Below are 22,211 nucleotides of genomic sequence, written 5' to 3' on the forward strand. Positions count from 1 at the left end.
AGTAGAGTGGGGGCATGTAAGAATCGGAGAAGAAAAAACTGAAAAATTTCTCTGTGTTAGAGAAGCATAGGATGAAGCTAAAACATTTGTTGTCCTGCAAATACAAGGAGATTGTTGGTATTTAAAAGATATCAGTGTATCCATTGATTTTTGTATGTTCTTGTTTAGTTTGATAAACTCTTCTTAAGAACAACATCTGCATGCGTAATAATGACATACATTGGTCTGTCTCATTAGAATGATGTATAATTGTGTTTAAGAAGGGAGTGTTGAAATGTAGTGGCTTATGACTTATGGTGTTATAAGCTATGGTTGAGACAGTCTTAGGAATTAGGTTATGAACATTATCCTTTAGTGTCAGCAGGGAACAGACAAGGGCAAGGAAAGCACAGCAGARGTGATGCCAAGCCTCCCACAGCTGGTTGGTGGTACCATCCAACCAAAGCTGCATGTGAAGAAGTTTGTGGGTTTTGTTCTGATATTTAACATGAGCTTTGCTTGTGATAGTTGGTTACAACTTTGACAGCACAAGTGTAATTCAAAAAAATCTATCTAGAATATCCACAGTATCTTTTTGGATTTTTCAGGGAACTTGGAGGTACTTAATCACCAAAGGACTGTCAAAGGACTTTTCTTATTTTTTCCTCTCCCCAAACAAATCAGATTGTACAATTAGATTTATGCTTCCAAGAGCTTTAAAATTCCCCTGTGCTGTAAGAACTGAAACAGTATAGAACACTAAAATGGTATTGGCAAAGCCATTTTCTCAAGGGGTGTGGTTTGCCTCTTATACATGCTAATTTAATTCCTGTCCACCAATTCTTCTCCTCCCCCCATCTCTTCTCACTGGGCTTTTTGCATCAGCTTTCTAATCAGCAACTCTTTAGCTGTTCTTACTTTTGAGATCTCGTGTTTTTCTCTGACACATTTTGATGAATAATCAGTGTAAAGTTCAAAGTCTTTATCTTAACTCTGATTTACTCATATTGCAGAGTTTGTAGTTTTGTGAATAGTGTATTTCTAGACAACTTAAGTGTTTACCCGCCCCCACCCCCCTGCCATGAGTATGGTTTTGAAAGCTTTATTTACCCTTGTGAATAAAAAGCTTGCCAGTCAGTTTTCTGCACTTTTTTTAATGCAGAAATTCAAAGCAAGTTTCCCTCACCTGAAGTAAGTGCCATTATAGAAGTAGGTTATGCTTGTCTGTCCAAATCGAGCAGCATTTGCTATTCCAGGCTCTGGTTTTGAGGTGAACCTTCAGTCTATACTAGGCACTATACTTGCGTTTCCACAAAGCTTGGAAGCGATATATTGTTTTTTACTYTACTCCTCAGTGCTCCTAGCTACCAACACAACTTACAAGTTGTGATGGTAAACACAGTGTTATTTTCTTAAGGCTCTGGCAGTTAGGTAGTACAGAAACTAACAGATTCTGAAGCACTCGTTTGCCAACCTCTATTAGGCAAGAGACATAGAGAAAGGTGCTTGAAGTCTTTCTGAGTATTTAAGCCAACCCAATCTATTCTTATTTTGATATAGAAAAATCCAGGTGTATAGTATAGTTTTTGCAGATGTAGAATTCTGTGAAGTTTGTCTTGACTGATGCTCCAAGGAGCTCTATGACAATGTGTGGCTGAATTACAGCAAGAATTTTTTTAAAGCTCTGTACCTCTTTCCAATCTCAAAGAAAAAAGTCCCTATCTCCTTTCCTTGCTAGGTTTGCCCTCTTGGGACCCTTCACTTTTTTTTTTGATTCATAAAATTTTAAGAAATTTTCAAGAGTTCTGCTATGAAGACCCTTCAAGGAAGTGTGGTTCAGGCCTTATGACTTTATGCAGAGTTTAATTTTTAGGTTAAATCTGAGTCAGAAATATCCTTTCTGTACAGAAGTCCTTAGTGCTTTTCTTTCAATGAACTGTTTGTTGCAAGGCTATTTTGTTATGGACTGAAGGTTTTACACAACAGAAATGGAAAATGGAGAACAATTAATATTTTGGTCGCTTGTCAAAATACCAGACTGGTAATGCGGAAGGGGAAAAGGAACTGTTATTGGGGCAGAGGAGTATTTGTGCAATTATTGAAGGTTATGGATGTGTGTATGTGTAGGGGGGAGAGTATTACAGATGATTGTAAAGTATCAACTATATATATAGTTTTTTAATGAAACCTGTCTTAATCCTTTAAGAAAGAATGTATACTGTGAAGGAAGTCAAAGGTGTAGGTAATATGCTGAGATTGGCCTAAATTACTAATTCTGTTGTCAGGATCAGGTTTGATTTGATAGCCTACACTAATGTGGAGATTCACTGACTCTCAGTAAACTCTTGGAGTATAAATATATGCATTCAAGACCAGTTCCTATACAGGCAAATGGATTTTTCGAGTTCAATATGCCCTACTTGGATGTCCACGTTCCCTTATTTTAGATTCTACCTGATGATTTGCAGTAGAGAAATTGATGGGATGTTACAACATGCTAGGGCATAAAGATCAACTCCTTTTATTATGACTTCTAGCTAACTTCATACAAAGAAATGTGCAGTTTGGGTGATGTTTTGTTTCCTTCTGACAAATCCACTTGCTCTCCCATGGTACAGAACCTACTGTTTACAGTTTCCACTTTGAAAACCAAAGTGCATAAGAACTTAATCTAATGTTTGGGTGGACTGTTACAGGTGAGTACTAAGGCCTAAATAAAAATTAAGTCAAACTCATGGTTTTCTTATTTTCCTGCATGGTAGATTTTGGGAACTGAGTGGTGTGACCTGAACACTTTTGCTTATGCATATGCATGGGTATGTGGTGCGTAGCCCTAGAAAACAGAAGAGATTAAATGGGGACGTTGCTACTGAGTTTCCAACAATGGGCTTCATCTGTGATGCATAGACAAAGATTACAGCAGAAATGTCTCATATAGTCTCGTTTGTTGTGCTGGAGCTATTTTTTTGTTTATAGAATTTTTTTTTAAATAATTTGTAATTGGATTCTGAAGGGTTGTTTCTTTATTTACTTTTAGAGGTTTACATATCATTCCATCTTACCACAAAGACTTCTAAATGTTAGTGACTATTTCAAAATAAGTCTCCTGTGGCATTATAAAAACACCTGTTCATCAACAGTTTGAAAAAGAAATGCAAATACTTTCTTTGACTTGAACTCGCTTATGAGGAGTATGCACTTAACACTGATGCATAATATTGAACCAGAACTCAAGTACGGTACCACTTTTGACGCTAGTCAAGGCTCCATCAGAGAGAACTCGAGACACTAGCTTAAACATTAAACACAGACATAAGCATTTATAATGAGTTTTTAAAAAAYTCTTTCCAAATTTTATGTTAACATTAAAGATTAAAAATTAAGAAATCAGCTGTACTGGTATCTCTTATCTCTGAATATTGATTAAAATGTCATCCAGGCAGACATTTGTCTGTCTTTACATCTCATGATGATTCACTGTTGCTCCTTCTTAACAAACTTTTCTTTCTGCTGAATCACAGTATGAAATATCAACTTAACATTATTCTTGAACCAGAAATGAATTCGGAAATCTTATTTGTTAATCATAGACTGGGAGTTGTATTCAAAAGAAAGTATATTTAAGAACTGATTTCCAGCTGATACTGTGGCTATCCATGGGTCCCACTTCTCATAACAGTCAAATGTGAATAAAACAAGTCCTGTGAAAATTAGTAGAATGAGCAGGTGTGATCCTCAGGCTAATTTTAAGAGAGGGAAAAAAGAAGTTCCTTGAAGGTGGTTGAAGGAATTATAATGAATTAAACTTTTTTTCTCTCTCCCTCCCTCTTTTTTTTTTTAAGACCATGGCATCACTGTTTGCTTGACTCTCTACAGAATGGAATTAGTTTATCAGTCTCCAGTAGATTACCCATTACAGCTCAGCAAGCTAATACTGTTGTGCCCAAAAAAGAACCAGTTCAGGTTTCCCTGAACTCTATATAGAAACATCCAGAGATTGCCTCAAGGAGCTACGGGCTAACAAATAGTGATTATTCATGCTACAACTTGGTATTTACTCTTCTTATGCCATCTCTGATATAAATTTCCTTATTTGTAGGATTTTGTATTCTAATTTATTTCTGAGTGTTCATAATGCTGTTACAAAAGATGCATCTTGGTTTCCACTTCCTGAATGCAAAAATAAATTTAATATTTTAATTTTTAATACTTAATGTACTATTTAGGTATTAATCAGCAAAATAACAAATAGAAAGCTATTTTTGTGACTAAACAGAAATGTGTCTATGACTGAAATAGATACATGTTAGTATTTTTAGTAATTCATTATATGACAATTAAACACAAGCACTTCCCTGACAGTTCTAACATCTAGGTTTATAAATAACAAACATCTTAATGCTGATGTTCTGGACACAGCTCAGGACTCTGGTTGCTGTGCAAGTCAGTAAATTCTAGACATAGTTGTTTCTTCCTTCCTTTTGGTGTATGTGGTTAACAACATTTTACAGAAGCTTTGTAGCTCTTCTGAACTATAGCACCTGGTAGTTGATACTTTGCATACTTTGCTAATGGGAATTCCTGGATTAGGGAGTCTCTGGCAATATTTTCACATTTCATACATTAGAAATCTAGGAAGAAATCTTAGGTTTTAGAAGGTATCAGTAAAAGAAACACATGTGTTTATTATTACCTTCTAATTCTTCACTTTCTTCTGTTGTGCCCATTTATAGCAAATTTTGGAGTTTTCTTTAAAGCCTTAGCTCTACTGCCTTCTAGTTTGCAGGCTGGAATACAATAAAAGTTTGAGTGAGAACAACCACGCTTAGAATAAATATTTATCTTTACACATTGTGCTAACCAGTAAATTAGAATGGTTTTGGCTCCCTTTTTTGTTTGTACTAGTACTGGTTACACAGGTGCACCTTGCTTTTTTAATAGCTATTCTTTATGATACACTTTTTTGGGGGGCAATACATATGTTATTAATACTAGGCACACATGAACAAGAGTAGAGACAACTTTGATATTTTTTCTACCATGTTTAAAACTGAAAATTCTTCAGTATTTTGAAGTTATTAATATTTCAGCTCATCTTTAAATGACTTGTTAGCAGTTCTCTTAAACAGCGTCCATGAAGGCTATTTTCTAATTGAGACTATTCAGCCAAGGGGGATGGGGGGAAAAGCAATGACACTCTACTTTCAGCATTCATTTTCAAAGCTGGCAAGTGTTAGGCTTGATTTTGATATTTGCCCACTGACTTGTGTAGGGAAATTACACTTTGACTTTTGGATGAAACTGCTCTCAGCAGGTGACTGTGTGGGATTTGGGGCTTTTTAGTGCTCTAGTCTTGTTGCCCAAAACACCCTGGATCCCAGTCCCTGCTGTGTAAAGTCTGAATCTTCCTTTTACCAAAAAATGAATTAAACCAGCATAGTTTGCTTGTGAAAAGAGTTCATGTGCACCTGAACAGGCCTTTGAGGGCATAGAGGTAATAAGTGACTGTTTTCTCTAGAAAACTGTTAGGGGAAAAATGATGTTATTTTTGTAATGACTTGTAAATTTCTTGTTGCAAAAAGCTTGGGCTTGTGCTAAACAACACTTGAGTTAAATGTATTCAGTGCTTTACATCTCAAATGGCCCGAGAATGTGCATTTGAGAACTTGTACTGATGAGAGATAATATGGTAATTTCTCCTGAAATACAAACAACCCTTTCACTTCTCACTGTCAGATGACTGTTAACTTTATATAAAATCTGTATCCTGAAAAGTCAATATTACTTTGGTCTGGTTGCATTCTGTGTTTAGATTTTAATTGCTTTTTCTTCTAAGCTAAAATCAGTGTCTCTTATCAGTTGTTTTTGTAGGGTGGTTGTCTACTGTGTACTTATCCTAGTATTAGGTGTGCAACAAGCTGCTCAAACCTCTTGGGAGGAGGAGAGCTTTTGAAACTTCCCTTAATACACTGACTCCTTACAAAGTTTAAATTTTACTTGGGATGCAACAACTTTGAAATAAACTTCTGATGCAATCTAATAACTGTCTCTTATATCTGCTGTATTTCTAGGGAGTTTAGAGTCATCAGAATAGAGAGAAAGAGAGAGATACATAATTGTGCCCCTGGAGTGAGCCTTCTCATTCTAATAGTAAGAAGTATTTTAAGCAGTTTTCTGTCAATTCAGAGAGCTGATGAGCCTATGAGCTTTCACCATTCCTAAAAGTGGTGGTTTTTTTGTGTGTGGGAGGTGTGTGTGTGCATGTTCAGTTTTGAGTAAAATAATGAATTGTTCAAGTGACTTAGAAAATGTGAAAACAAAATGCTAGCTGCAGGAAAAAGGTCAGGTAGTAAATTCATCAAGAGATATTAAATTTACATAAGGAACAAGCTTTTAATGTTTTTTTTGCCTTGCTGTGTAAGTCTTGCTGAGCTAGCAAATATTTAGCTTGACACCTGATTTGCCCTGATGCTTTTCCTTCAGGTTTGCAGGTTGAGGGATGATGGTTTCATTAGATAAGTTAAGAATGTAAACTTAAACCTAATTGGAATAAGTCATGGATATAAATGTTCCTTCCCAGTTTAAATTACTTTAGTAACCAGTGGAGCAAATATTCATCATAATCAAAAAAAGAACCAAATTACAAATACTTCTTTAAACTGCTTCTAAACTTAACAGGGGTGTGTGTGTGTGTATATATACATACACATACATTTTATATGTGTATCTCTCTCTCCAACTTCATTACTATAATGCAATCTTTACCTTTACAAAGGGAGACTTTGTTAGAACCAGCAGCAGGGAAGAAATCTAAAACCTCCTGCATCGGTGCCTGTCAAGGCTATTTGCTCTGTGGTGAAGGTTTAAAATATATATACTACTGCCCTTTGTTTTTATTCATATGGGCAATGAAGCTTTTTTAACCACTCCTTTCACCCTTCTAAATCAAGGTGCTGGACATGCTGGCTGTATATTCATGGTTCATCATGAATATCTAAACTTTGTTTTATAGAAAGAGTGAAGGTTTATACTTTTCCAAATTCTGTTTTCTTTTTATTTAGAGATTAGGACTGAACCTTTAGGGATGAGGTTTTTTGAGTAGGTTTGTACACATGGCCAAAATCAGTGGGATTTGAGGCARTAGAAATTGAACTTCACAGGTAATTTAGTTCTTTCTTTTCACTGAACATCACCATCAAAATTTGATATTAACCTGTTAAGAACAATGGTATCTGCTATAGTGTAGTTTAAATACATTTAATGCAACTAATGTCTATGCACGTATATACAAAGAATAACTAGTTTCTTATCTCAGCACTTTTTATGCTTCTTTTAATACGCTTCTGTAAATCAATCAAATGGCTGCATGAGTATGAGCAGTGAGAACTGACTGCATGCATGCAAATGATTCATGGGGCTATGCTGGTGTTTCACTGCAACTAACAATTATAACTGGCTCCAATGTCTAAGAAAATACATTAATATATATACTTCATTATCAATTTTGATCACAACGTTTCTGCTGCTGTTTCAGATGCTATTTCAACCATTCAATATGAATGGCTAAGAGCACTGGGCACTAGCAAAACCTGTTTAAATTGTTCATTGTAATTCTGATGTGCTCCCTCTAAAGACTTATTTCTGACTGCTGGAAGAGGATGCTGGGAATTTTAAAACAGTTTTTTCTAACTTTGTCTTTTTTCTGAAATGCTGCAGTTCTATTCCTTCTTCCACTTCATGAAACAAGGGTATCCTACTGGTGTAGTACCCTCTGAATGTGGAGTAAGGGCTAAACTTTCTCATGGTGATTAACAGATGAGGTGACAGTTCTACCACTAGACACAGAGCTCGGAGCATGCTGTAATGCTCGTTTGCATGGAGACGTCTTCATTCCTGTACTATTCTTGAATATCTRTGCAGGTGAGTCTTATTTCCTGTTAGATCTAAATGTAGAATACTAAATGCTTCAGCAAGCTGCTGATGAGTAGTGTTAAATCCACAAGGATATGTTGTAGTGTATCATGAAGTTTTGCTTGCTCAGTAGGACAAATGTATGGAATATGTATGAGACCATGACCCACTGGGAAGAAAAAAAAACTTAACAGAAAGTATACATGGACTTAAGACTGAATAAAACTCTTAAAAGGGTAGGGGAAAAACTGAAAGAAAAACATGCAATTCATTCTCTTATTTTGAAGAGCACCTCTAGAAACAAGAGGTGGTAACACTGATAACATGCTTGACAGTTTTCTAGCAAAATTCTACAAAATTGCTTCAGTGTAATGCTCATCAAAAGTGCAGTGTAGGTGCCCAGGATGGAAGAGTCCTATATTTATTCTTGAAGAAAAAATAGCTAGATAGGATAAACTAGGACACCGAACACCTCAAAACTGCCAATTTAAAAGTAGCATCATTTGAGCGGTACTTCTAGGAACAGGGTAAGAGTTCATTTTTTGCATCTATGTGGTTTTGCAAGACTGACTTAAAATTTCATATTTAAGGGACTAGTTTTCACTCCTAACGCCTTCTATTTCAAGATCAGTTCTCTTGCACTTGCTCACTGCTTGACTACCTGCCTGCTTGGCTCTCACACTTGTGAAATCTTGGAAGGATGCTATACTTAGCAACCATTATGTAAATAGACAAGTAGTTTTCTATGTATATATGCCCTCAAAAGAACTGTCTCTTAATTCTCTTCCAACAGTTTTTTCCCCCAAAATAATAATAAAAGCTTGTTTTATATTTTTGTTCTTAATTCTGGTATGTTTCTACTTCTGTTTTGGGATGGAGTCTCACTGAGCAAATTGCCAAAGAATAAGGGCCAGGCAAGTAGCACACAGGTTTCCCCCCCCCCCCCCCCCCCCCACATTTTTCCATCCTCTGCCCTTCTCTGCAGCCCAAGCAGTTAATGTATTTATTTAGATAAGCTTGTAAAGGGGTGTGTGTGTGTAATGGGTTGGTTTTGGAAGCCATTTTCTTTCTTCAGTCCAAAAAAGTTAAACGAAACCTTTGAAAAGAGTCTTCATTGTATGAGTTCAGAGTATGCCACTTCATTCCAACAAGTGTGTTGCACTGGTGTTTTCACCAGTGTTGACAGGAATTATATTCTACCTCTGTACAAACAGACTTGATAGACTAGTCTACTAATTTAGTAGACTACCTTGAATAGTAGAAAAGAGCTGGAATTTCTTTGTAATACAGAGAAGGACTTAAAAGAAACATTAATCATTGGCCTAAAGAGCCTTTACAAGAAGGAAGAAAGCAATATTTYTTTATGGAGAACTATGAAATTTCATTTCTATGCTTATTTCTAACTTTGACTTCAGAAGGCTACATAATTGGAAAAGTAATACTTTTTCTAAAGAACTTAGAAGGTAGGTTTTGTAGCTTCTTGGTAAATTACTGAATTTAGTGCTTAAAAAGCAATAAATTAGTAGCAAGCTTTTCCAGACAGCTCTGCTATATTTCAGTGCTGATCTGGGATAACCTGCTAGTCTATTGCTGGTCTTCTGTTGCTTCTTCTATTGCTGGAAATTGTCAGTGAGACTGAATTCTGCCAAATTACTTGTATTTGGGTTCAGGATTTATTTATTTATTTTCTGTTCAAAAACATCCACAGAGTATTGCCTTATTTTATTGTAAGATCTAGTGCTTGCTGCCACATGTTGCAAATATGCAAGCATTGCTTGTTAGTCAGCCAGTGCCTTGCCTTGTGTTTTGCACTACCTGAATTAATTACAACTGGAAAGGTACACTTCTCATTTTCTTATGATTATTTCTTCATAAGTCTTGTGTCTAATTTAGCTTTTGACATAAGTATAATGGCAGAGATCCAATGTTCAATTAAGATGCATCTCCTGTTAACTAATGGTTGAATTCTGTGTTTTGTTCTCAGGTGTTTAAAGGTTTGAGATGCTCTGGCTGTTCTGGCTAAATTCCAGTCATCACAGTTGTCTTGAAGACTTTGCTATGCCTTTCTTAATTTCAAATGCAGTTTCTCTCTCTTGTGACTGAAGAGAGACAGAGCAAAATATCTTTGGCTCTGCAAATCTTCATTTATTTAGCTTCTGTGTCACTGCCTCCTGTAGGGTCTTATTACCACATTTTGTTGGAGGCCTTTGTATCAACTCTTTCCCTGTTTTTCAACTGTTCATCTCTGTCAAGAGTATTGGATCCCTGATGCCATGGAAAGCACTGTCAGCTGAACTGAGCAGTTATAGACAGATGAACTTGGATTATGGATTTAGAGACCCATGCGCATTTTACAGACATAACTTTTAAGTGCACGTGTATGAAGGATGTCTTCCTAAATGGAGAAACATGTTTGCAACTTTCACTAGTATTTCCAGATCCTTGATAAGATTATCATTAATAGGCCCTATTGATAGGGTTGGCTGAGGTTTTGTTTCTGGATTTAATATCAAGTCTTATGAAAACTCAAAATAATGGAGAAGGGTGGGGGAGGAATCTGAAAAGCTTTGAATGCTTTTGTTAAAATACAATGTTAGAAACTTTTTCCAGTTCTAGCTTAACCTCCTATTAAGAGATTGCTCTTAGATCCTTATTTTCAGCAAGACTAGACTTGAATTTCCTGTCCCCCCTGTGGGAACACTTCACTGGGTGGAAATTTAAGGTATAAGCATATAAAAGTCAAAACTTTAACAGTATAAGCATACTGAAGTTGGAGTTCTGATTTACAATAAATCAAGATGATAATATAGCATATTGCAATACAAGAATCTGCAAGTTGCAGTACTGTACTTCAAGTACAAAAGTATGACTAAAATTTAAGGAAGCTCTCTGTTTACAAGCATATGTGTAGTAATTATTAGGAAGTGTTTTTATCTTTTACCATTTAGCCTATATTCCAATACACTGAAGGTAGATCTCAGCTGAAGATGTTCTATAACTATTCAAGTGAATCCAAGCTGTGTGTGGGCATAAGCCTTAATGAGGAAGGCAGTTTTCCTCATTGTTGGCAATTGTAGACTTTGCTGTCAAGATTTGGGATAGTGTTGGATTAAAAAAAGTATTCTAGGGTTATTAATAATTGAAGGTTTGGCCACAGAACTCTTGAATTTCATAACTGGACAAAGAAGAATCAAAGCAAAATAGTGAAGTTCTTTAAGATAGTTTTTGTGCTCTCCATAACTACTTAAATAAAAGCATTTCCCTCTCTGGAATGCAGAAATTAATAGAACCAGAAGAAAATGAGTTTTCAGTTGAATAAGGAATAATATATTAAAATAGTCTAAAGTCATTTGGATGGTTATTCAATTCCAAATATTGTGGGAATTATTTTTAGTGGAAGAAAAGTCAGATATGAGGTGTTTGTTATTTTCTTCAAAATTATCTCAATCAAGGCAACTTTTAACAGTTGAAATATATTCATTTGAAGGTAATTTTTGTATCAACGCTCAAATTCAAGCTCTCCTTCCTACTGATCCCTAAAACATCCAGATACATCAGCTGCTTGGTTGGGTCAGAGAACAGTAATTCTCACCCTGTTCCTCAAGATCTCTTCTTTCCATTCTGAACTCCAAATTTATTTTTACAACTTTTAATGAGAGGTGAGTGGATCACTTCCACCCTCTCAAATTCTAGTGGTATGCTTTGGGACGTACTCTTCCTCATCCATTTTTAAAATACTCTATCTATGGGACTTCCTTGTGTATTTCATGTATAAAGATGAGAGAATATATGCATTGAGACCTAGGTGAGGGCCTGAGACTAGTTCTTATCTATTTGTTTAGTAGTCTTTTTGCTATTTCCTTTTCAGTTTTAAGTTAGCTCAGTGCAGATGGGAGGAATGGGAAGAGAAACATCTTGCTTGTGTGGGCATGCATGATTCCCCCTGCCCCCCTCCAGCCTGTGGATATTGAAGAGGCATGTTGTGCGGTCATAGCATTTACTTTCATCTCTTCATATAATAATTCACAGTATTGTGCTCAGCTATGTGAAACGAAAACCAACTTACAAAGCATTTTTTTTCTTTTTCCTAATGTAAGTGTTCACAACATCGTAACAGACATTCCAGAAAAGGCATCAAATTAGTTCTAAATAAAACTGTTTTGTTAAGTATCCTCTGACTGTACCATTCTCCAGTGGATTATTACTTCCATGCAGATCAACCACAGACCTTAAGTAGAAAATGCAGGGTTCCTGTATTAAACTTTAATTGTCTACTATTGGACAGAAGGTTTGTCTAAAATAGATATTAAAACAATAGAAATAAATATCAGAAATGTTCTTTTATTTTGTACTTGTATATAACTTATACCTGTTACCTGCTTTCTTGCCCCAAAGTTATGAAACTTCTGAGAATAATTCTACTTTGTCTTCCCCCGCCCCTTCTTCTGCTTAGTTACTCTAGACATAGGACTGAAATTTCTAAAGCGGCCTAAGCATTTTGAAAGCCCAATTTCCATTAATTTTAAATCCCTTAAGCAGCTTTGAAAAACTTGGCATAAGGGCTCAGTCACCCTAGGGTGACATTCCAGCTTTGCTAAAGTTGATGGTAAAATTTACATTGACTGGAGTGGGACTAGGATGTTTCCCTATGTGGTGGTGGGGATAAGGCTCCGAACTACTCAATGGTCTGGTCACTGGACAAAGCATTGAAGCGCACTCTTAATATTTTGAAAGAGTATCTGTTCATTTTAATGAGGCTAATCTCATTCTTAAAGATAATACTTTAGTGCTTTAATAGAGTGAGAGACTCGGATAAAGTAAGTTTTAGTTTTCTTACAGTAGAAAACTTACCTAGATCATTATGAAGCACAGTACTGAAACTGCGTGAGGCAGAGGGGATTTGAAATTCTTTCTGTTTAAATCTGATTTTTCTAAACATGATCTTGAAAGAAAAGATCAAATAAGTGATCTCAGAAGTGGATGTCCCTTAAGATAGGTAGACAGTGTGTGTGGATAGGATAGCCATCAGAAACACATTTCAGAGGAAAAAAAATCGTAAAAGTATTAAGCATTGTAATTTAATAAAGACTGCCTTTTCAATTGGTAATATTTCAGTTTACACAAATCCCCATTTTAAAAGGCTTAGAAAGCATAACTGAAGTCATTTTCGGAGGAAAATAAACTAGATGCATAAAATCAAGTGGGTATAGCTTTTTGTAAGCTCCAGTATGGCCAGTACTGCTGAGTGGCAGTGCCTGGCAAGTGTACATAAGCTTGCTTAAGCTGCCTTCAGTAGACTTAACGGCCACTAAAATTCATTATGTTATGAAGTATTAGATACAAAAAAAACCAAAAAAAACAATGAAAAGCAGAATTCTATGATTACATAGAGGAAGGATTCTAAATATATAGGTCTCCCCTAGCAAGAGGAAAAATCCAATAAAGGATTTCTTTGACTTACATAGATCAACCCCACTGAAAAGCTGAATAGAAAGAATGTTTGTCCTTTCACTCTTCTGAGCTTTTCTGTACTTGTTTACAATTCTTTGAGTTTAAAAACAAACTACACATACAAAATGAAACCTTCAGTCTTTAGGCATTCTTCTAAATCTGCAAAATGATAAAGGGAAAAATGGTCACAGTTAAAATATTCATTACTAATTTGAGGAAAAATTGTAGAATTAAAATGTGACTAATGAAGGTTCTAGTTTGGGGGGGTGGGAACCAAAGCCTTAATTAGATTATTTAAGGTCATGGATTTCTTTCCTGCTCTGCAAAGCTTACAAAAGTATCTTTTTAAAAAAAAAACAAAACTCTTATTCTTGATTTGTGATATATATTTGTATCTTTTAGGATATGATATTGACAGTATTTCCATGTGTTAACTTTGTGTTTGTAACTGTTAGAACTTGATTACCCTGCCACACTGCACCTACATAACTTATCAAGTTCTGCATCAAATAGCAATCAGAGTAATAAATAAAAGCATCACTCTACCAAGTTTGCTTGCTTTTCATGTTCATATAGTTGTTAGTGTGGGGTTTTTGTCCCCCCTGCCAGTGCTGAGTCTAGTGTCCTGGCTAGCAATTTAAAGGGTGCCTTGGGAGAAATAGTTCAGCTTGACTCAGAAGTAAATTGGAAGCATTGATGTAAAAATAATAAATATTGTAATTATTTAAGATAAAGAAACACATCTTCAGAGCTTGCTTGTTCTTATTGAATAAGAAGGATGATAAAATGATGAAATACACAAAGTGCTAGGGCCTATGTTATTTCTGAATGAAATCTGAGCATGGGTGTGTGCTTGTGATTTAGTGCTAAAACTGATATAAGAAAACCCTTAGGAAACTTCTTTGTAAGCATCTTCAAGGAAAAAATTTGCTCAAATGTTCAAGCTGTCAGAATACCTTTTTTCAACTTGCAGCTCTGAAAGACTCAGACTTTAAGACTAGATCTAACAGTACTGAAATTGTGGAGAAATACTTTTACATAAAATTGAAACTTCCCTATTTTTTTTATTCCCCCCCTCCCCCCAACTATTCCTAGAATGTGTGTAAATGTCTAACTTCTAAGGGATTCAGCTGGGGAAGGGAGCTGTACCTCTGCACTTTAACTTGTGTCTTTCAGCCATGCAGAATGAAGTTTAATCTGTGTCAGTTTTATAGCTGTTGTGAATTTATTAGTTGTTCTACAACAAAATAGAAACCAGGCAGTTCAGAGCAAAATGTGATTATTCCCAGAGTATCAATCCTGCATAAAATCTTTGCTCTACAAGCACAAATTCCATGCACCTCTGACTTCTAGGAGTATGGATTTCATTCTGGTACCTGCTTGCCAGCTAAGACTTCAGATTTTGTTGCTAACTTGCTCTAGCAAAAAACTGAGCACTGACTTTCAACTCTTCAATTGAGCAAGGAATTTTTCCTTTTACTAATGTCTTTTTCCCTTAGTTTAGCTTATGAATGATCTTGCTATGGGATAATGGAAGGAGAAAAAGCTTTTCTTGGGGGGGAAAAAAAGCCCATCTAATTTTATATTTTACAGTTTTAAAATTGATGTTGAGACAGATATTTAGAATTTGATGGATCAAGACCAAAGGAGAAAGTGTTCTATCATTACTTATCTATGTGATTATTTTGCATGCCAGATTACTTAAATTTCTTGCTAATTGTTTTAGCAATTGTTTAAAGTTGAAATGGAATATAATAATCATTACAAATAACTGTATGCAGTGATTTCTTTATCATCTTTCTATTTTTAGGATTCAAAAGAGTATTTCATCTTACTGGATTTYTTGCAAATCTGTTATTTCTGAATGTGCACTGAATCTTTGAACACATTCCCTGCTGTGGAGTTGAAGTTCAGCCAAAGCCTTATAATAAATCTGTCTAGAAAATAATACTTTAAAAACACAATAACATCTTGAATTTCATTATTATGAAAAAATAGAAGTGTACCTTTAATTCTCATTTGTCAGTACAGTTATGCTCAATGAAATGTTTACATGTTTCATGCTGATCTGACAAAAGTTTTTCATTCCCTTGACTCTAAATGTGATTTGGACTGAATTTAAATATGTCAAAATTAGACCGGTGGTGGATTTGAGCACAGTCACTGAGGCTACTTAAAATTAATCTTAAACCACTAACGCACAGAAACCTAAACCAAGGTTCTTGCTGCACTATATAATAACTTTACCTTTCTTTGTCAGATTGAATATTAACTGTGTCTTTGGATTAAGCAGCATTTATCTCTGCCTCCTTTCTGACATTGCTTTTGGTTTACCTACAAAGTTTTGTGACAGACAGCTGATAAGGTAAAGAGCTTGTTGCATGATTGACAGATTTTAATCTTGATTAACAYGGTCTTGAGAAAATATAGTCCACACTGAGTACAATTATCTCACCTCAAGAGTACAATGATAAACTTGCTGAAATTGAAGTAACAGGCTAATTTTGTAACTTATGGAACGTATCATGTCTCTTTAGTTGAGTTATTTTTTTCCCATCTTATATCTAAAATTTTTTAGAGAGCATTTAGCCTTGAGATGATAAATGTATGGTGACTTTGATTCAAATCTCAAGAGTAGTCCTTATTTCATTTTAAATGTGACTTCTACTTCAAAATAAGCAATTATTTGCCTATTAAGACTGTAAACTGTCTGGACTAAGGCCTCACTTCTCTGGGTATATATCAGTGTATGCAAGGCTGAGATTGTGACTGAGCTTTATGACTTCTCCCTGATTCGACTAAGCATAGAGAAAAGACTCACTGGGTAACAAGTCTGGACCTCTACTGGTCTACAAATTGATGTTGTTTAAAAAACAAAAATAAAAATYTACTAAATACTAATCAGTGTGTTTCAATTCAGTTTCCATCACTGTTCTAGATCCTCCCTCTTATGGTTAGAAATATTCCAATTTTCAGTCTCAGTTTACTACTTTCAAGTTCCTAAATGCCTACCCCTGCCCTAACTTCAGAGCTTTCCTAGTGTTTATTCTTCAAAGGAATTTAAAAGCCCAATAATATATCTCAATCTTTGGTTTGACATTTAGTTTGGTATTATGAAGTCTTCTAGACTCCTCTTGTAAGACAATCTGCAGTTCCTACATAATTAACAGCCTTCCTGGATAAGTTCTGAATGTGACAGCCTTGTCCAGAGCTCTAGCTGCTTTTGTCTAATAATGCTTCTTCATAATGTTTGCGCTTGACTGTTTAAGTATTTTATGTACAAACTTTAATTTTCCATAGTAATTCCCTAAAAAGAATCTATTTTTAAAAAAAGGTACGTCTCTCTACACTCAAGACTGAACCTAAACACTTTCTTCTTCCCCAGTCAGTATTCCTTCTGCAGTCATATCGTGATGATTTAAATATGGATCTAGTAGGTATTTTATAGTACCTTATTGTTTGAATTTTGAATAACTGAATGCTTTACTATCCTTGCATTTGCATGTGAAACATTAGGTGGTTCACTGTCCCCTTCTGGCATGTGCTTCCTACTCATTTTTAGCTCCTGCGAYTCTCTTTTTGGAGGCTTTCTTTATGATGAGTCACATACTAGGTTCTTCTGCATGTGGTGAGTGCATGATGTTCCAAATACCAGCAGGATAAAAGAATTGCTGTTCATAGGATTTTTGTGTCCTGCTGAAAGTCTGTTTGTATAGGCTGTTCATCAGAATAGACTTAGGTCCTTTTGGAAGCCTGCAACTAAATATTCTGGACAGAGGTCAGTAGGTTTTTGAGGCGTTTAAGAACAAGTATGATTGGATTATGGCACCTCCATATCTTGTTTAAGAACAAGTAAGATACAGAAATGCCAGAGAGAGAGAGAAGGAACAGGAGACAATAAGTTGTACGTAAGCTAGTGGAAAACCGATGGAAGGTGATAAAGGTGAGAGGAAGTAGACAGCAATAGAACTCAAGAAATAGGAAGAAAAACTGGAATAGAAGTGTAAGGGGAAAATGACTAAAAGAGCTGACATGGAAATATATTCCACTATCTTTGTGTATGTGGTGCATTTTCCCCACCCCCACCCCCTTGTGTAACTCTAAATTTTTAGAGCTGTTATTCCTGGGATAGCATTTAAAAATGTGTCTTACTTCCTGTGCCATATTCCATCTTAGCTGGGAAGAGTGTTTAAATCTGCCTTTCAGTGCTCTTTCTCTGTATTGTTGCATGGGAAAAAGGCTCATTAATGGCCTAAAATGCCACTTGCAAAATGTGCAAGCTTAAAAAACAAAGAATGCTTCCACTGTCTACAAGGCACCCAAATCTGATCACAAACTCCAAAACTTCATAATGGAGGGGAATGGTTGCAAGTTTAGAGATCTGATCCAAATTACACCACCTGTCATATGTACTGAAGATTATATTCTCTCACTGATATGTTTGAATAGGTCACACAATGGCAATCATGTCCCCAAAACACTTCTGTGGGGAATAGCCCCTCTCTGAGGGAAATGCTGTTCTTTCTCTACCAAATAGAGAAATATAGTCCAGTGCAATCAAAGCTTGCTGTGGGGTTTGCCATTAAACTTCTTGCAGTATGTAACTAGGAGAAAAGTATATCTTCTTTATAAAACAATCATGGTAGCTTAGAAATTCTAAAATTATGTTTTGCTCTTTTGTCTTTATGCTCTGTATTTGGTGATAGAAAACACTTTTTTGTTCAAGCCTGTAGTATTTGCTTTGTTTTAGGCTGGGTTCTGCAGAACAAGTACAATGTCAAAGGACTGCAGTATCACAAATGGGGAAAATGACTGCAGGATACAAATGTCTGTCCTTGATTGCACAGTTTCCTTTTTCAGTTTTCCTCCCCTTTTTCATTTTCTTTTTTCTTGTTTAAGAACAGTAAAGGGTAGCTACTTTGACAACCAGCTCCTTCATGCCTTTACAGAACAGTTAGCAGCAGATATTTACAAACTCAAATGTGCTACATTAGGCAGTTTTGTCACCATACGTCTGCAAAAAGGCAGAGATCATTAGAGTGAGCAACTAATGTCGAACCTAATCACTGCATAATATTCTGACTTTTTTTTTTAATTTACAATTTTCATTTTGGTGAATCACCTAAACTCCCAAGCAGGGGCTCTTTCACTTCTCCAGAATCTCCTTGTAAACATACTTCTCTTGTAACTTAGTGAGACAAATGAATTGATATGCTATGGTAAATGAAGAACCACTTTGAGTTCACTGAAATGAAACAGGTTAAAATAACTTGTCTGCTATACATGCAATACAACCTGAACGTTTTCTTGTACTGAAGATTCAGCTATGTCTTTTAATACGTTAGGTACATCTTGCTCTTTCTGTGCAAGCCAAAACCAAATTTCTGTTTGAACAGGAAAGTGGTTGCTGCTGTTTCTCCAGAAGGTGGTAGCATTGCTCTGCGGTTGGTCGGCAGCAGCTGGGTCATCTGGCTACAGCTGGCTGATACAGGTCTTGTGTGCTACTTGCAGGCTTTTATTCATATATACCTTATTTGCACACTGAAGCCATACTTCTGTAGTATAATTTATAATTTAAAAAAAATGTAGGACACTAAGCACTGAACTTTGTTTTTTAAATAAAGTTTGGTGTTTTGAAGTAAGTGGATTTTCTTTCCAATTTCTTCTTTTGTTGCGCTGCAAGTGCATCTGCAGGGACTTTGCTCTGGATTCAGTGCTGAAACAATGAATACAAAATACACACAAAATAGACTGTGAAAATGCCAAAGTTCAATGATAAAAGTAGTCCCTGAGGAATTTGTTTGGGGTTAGGCTCCAACAAGGTGCCCAAGTGAGGGAGCGAAGTGAATTGATTGTAAGAACACACTACACACGCTGCACAGTATTGCTTTCAACCCTCGGAGCTCTGTGCGAAGGAATCCTGGGCTGCATGGAGCCTGACTTGGGGATGTGCCTGTGCAGTAGGGTGTTCCCCTTGACATGGGAAAGGATTAGTGTGGTGTCCCTAGAGCAGTTACACTGGTAGAAGACTGAGCCTGTTGCTCAGCCTCCAAAATGTAGGGTCATGAGATTGCTTTCTGCTTTGATTCCTGCCATCTGACTCACTAGCGATGGTGGCTGTACCAAACATTAGTAGGCCTGACAGCATATTTCTTGGTACTAGATGGCCTTCCCACTGGATCAAGCTGCAAGAGAGATTTTTTTTTTTCCCTACTCTATTTACTTAGACCTCACAAACCTGATAATAAGCCTGATATTTTCTTGTGTGAAAGACACAAAAGGAAGATCTCTTTATTTCTGCGTATTTTTTTTATTACAGGGAAGTCATACTAAAGTGACAGTATGCATGAAGTCTGTCAACTGATATTTCAAGAGAAGGAAAAATGAAGAAATATGGTATAGAACAGGCAAATCAACAGTAGCTCAATAAAACCAAAATCTGTGGTAGTATGAGGTAATCCCTACACTTAAGAATAAGAGACAAGCAAATTCAAAGTCAGTTACCTTGACTGATGAGCATTATCTAAAGAAGCAGAGCTCAAAGTGGCCTTTTTGGAATGCTGAATTTAGAAACAAAATATAGGGAAGGCTGTTGGATGTTACTGTGAGAGCAGTTTATGCGTAAGAGAGCAGTCTATTTCAGATCTTTTATTTACTGTGTATTTGGAGTGTATTCATGTGAACTGTCCTTCCCCATGCTTCACTGGGCCCTAAATAACACTTCTCTAGACTCAGCTGGGAGGCTTTGTAATCTCCAGGATAGCTAGGAATGACAAAGTGCAAGCTCGGGTGAGAGAGGAGATGGCTTCCAGCCTGGAACTGAACCAGCACACTTTGGGTTTGTAGCCCATGTAGGTCAGCTGTGAGGAAGTTGTTATGGGTCATTACAATGATGATGGAGAACTCTAACATTTTAAAAATGATAATGCTTACATGACTGGACTTGAGGGCATTGGATTTCTGTCAAGAAGAGGCTGAAGGCTTGAGCTTCTGCTTGCCTGCTGGAATCCAGGCACTACTAGCATTTCATCATAGCACCTTGTAACAAAGAACTGTCTTCCTAAATCTGCACAGCCAGAGGGAAACTCGAGTGCAGCACTGCACTCAAACATGAGTAATGTCAGTTCAGTTGCAAGATTGAGCTAATAATGTATTAGACAAAAGTCTCTCGACAACCTGATTTGCAAAGAATTTTTTGATATATTGCCATTTAATATTACAAGTTTTCATATGTCTTGATCTATACAGCTTATAAAAAATGTGAGGCAAGAAATGCATTGCATGACTTCCCTGAAAACACTAAATGTAAATTTTGGGTGGTTAAATCTCTTGAAATTTAGACTAGGTGCTTAGTTTATATGGAATTGCATCTGCATGCATACCTTGTCTGACTTTGCCTACAAATAATAAATTAAATAATTAACTAGTCTGTAAATGCTGTCATCCATATTGTGCAGCTGCAATAGCTATAAATGTCACTTTCACACATCTGCATGACTGAAACTGAAAACCAGCCTGTTTCTGCCTTTTAATTATGGTAGAGTAACAGCTATGAGGACATGTACACCTGAGACATCTTTAAAGTGTAACCCCCCTCCCCCCCCCAGGGTCTTTAATCTCTTAACCCATTAATTGATCCATTACACTAAAATGAATCAATGATCTAGCATTTTTTAGAGAATCCACTGCCTTTAAGTTAAGGGGTTTTTTTGGTATCTTTATTCTCTCCTCTTCTCCCTACTGTACTATTCCCTTGCAACATGTATTCAAAAGAACTGGGATTTTTTATTATCTACCTAATGGGGCAATCCCCCCAAATAGTTGAGAGAGCAAAGTAGAGGAAGGCTGAATTACATTACATTTTTGCATTACGTTCCCTAAAAAATATTGAGTATCCGGTTCTTGCTGGATCACTCTTGCCTACTCAGGACCACCTATGACTTTCCAGAATTTAAAGTTCTATTTAAATCTCCTTTGGTGGAAGAGATGTATAAAAAGAATGTAATACATAATAAACTAAGGTGGCAGGCAGTGTGGAAACCTACTTGACAATAGCAATTGTAGATGTTTTCTTTCATTACTAATGGTCTTAAGGCAGACTGATTTTATGTAATATAATGTTTCTGCTGTCTGTCAAAGTTAGAATGGGAAATCAGATCAAGTCCCTGAACAAGTCAATAGGTATCAATTATACCTTAAATTTTCCAAGAAGTGTTTAAGGAAGGCCTGAGCTCTTTTTATTCCTCTGCTTCCCCCCAGATTCCCCAGTGCTGCTGAATGCTCCTCTGGGTGGAAAAGGCATGTTTTTCTGAAGCCGTGACTAATTTGCCTCTAGATGGCATGACCACTTCAGGCTTTATAGTACTAAATGAGTTATTGCTGGCCATTGAGCCCTAAGGTGGTACTGACAATTTAGTAATTGTGGAAAAGGGGCAAGGAGAACTTTAAACAATGAATATTTGGGGAAGGGGTAGGTGGGAAATAATTTGAATCGTTTATGGAGTATTTGTGGAGTGATCTTTCTACAAGCTGGAACTTAAAGATGAATACCAAAGTTGCTATTAATAGATGCTCTTTACCATAGAAGGGTATACTGCATCCATATTCAACTCCTCCCTTATACGTACACAGAGCATGAAATAAATATTTCATGTAAAATGGAGATTAAGTCTTTTCTGTAATCTTTTTGTGTTACTTTAAAAATAACAGGCTACACAGAAGTATTTTAGCAGTCAATGATGCATTTCTCATATGAGTGAAAGCACTAATAGTCTCATCTATTTGCCTTTCAACATGGGATTATTCTCTGTATTTAAAATGCTGACAGACTATCTTTTTCTTTGAGATGCTCTCTGAGGTTATTTAGTCAG

Source organism: Apteryx rowi, unplaced genomic scaffold, assembly GCF_003343035.1.
Source record: "Apteryx rowi isolate R43461 unplaced genomic scaffold, aptRow1 scaffold_215, whole genome shotgun sequence".
Lineage (NCBI taxonomy): Eukaryota > Metazoa > Chordata > Aves > Apterygiformes > Apterygidae > Apteryx > Apteryx rowi.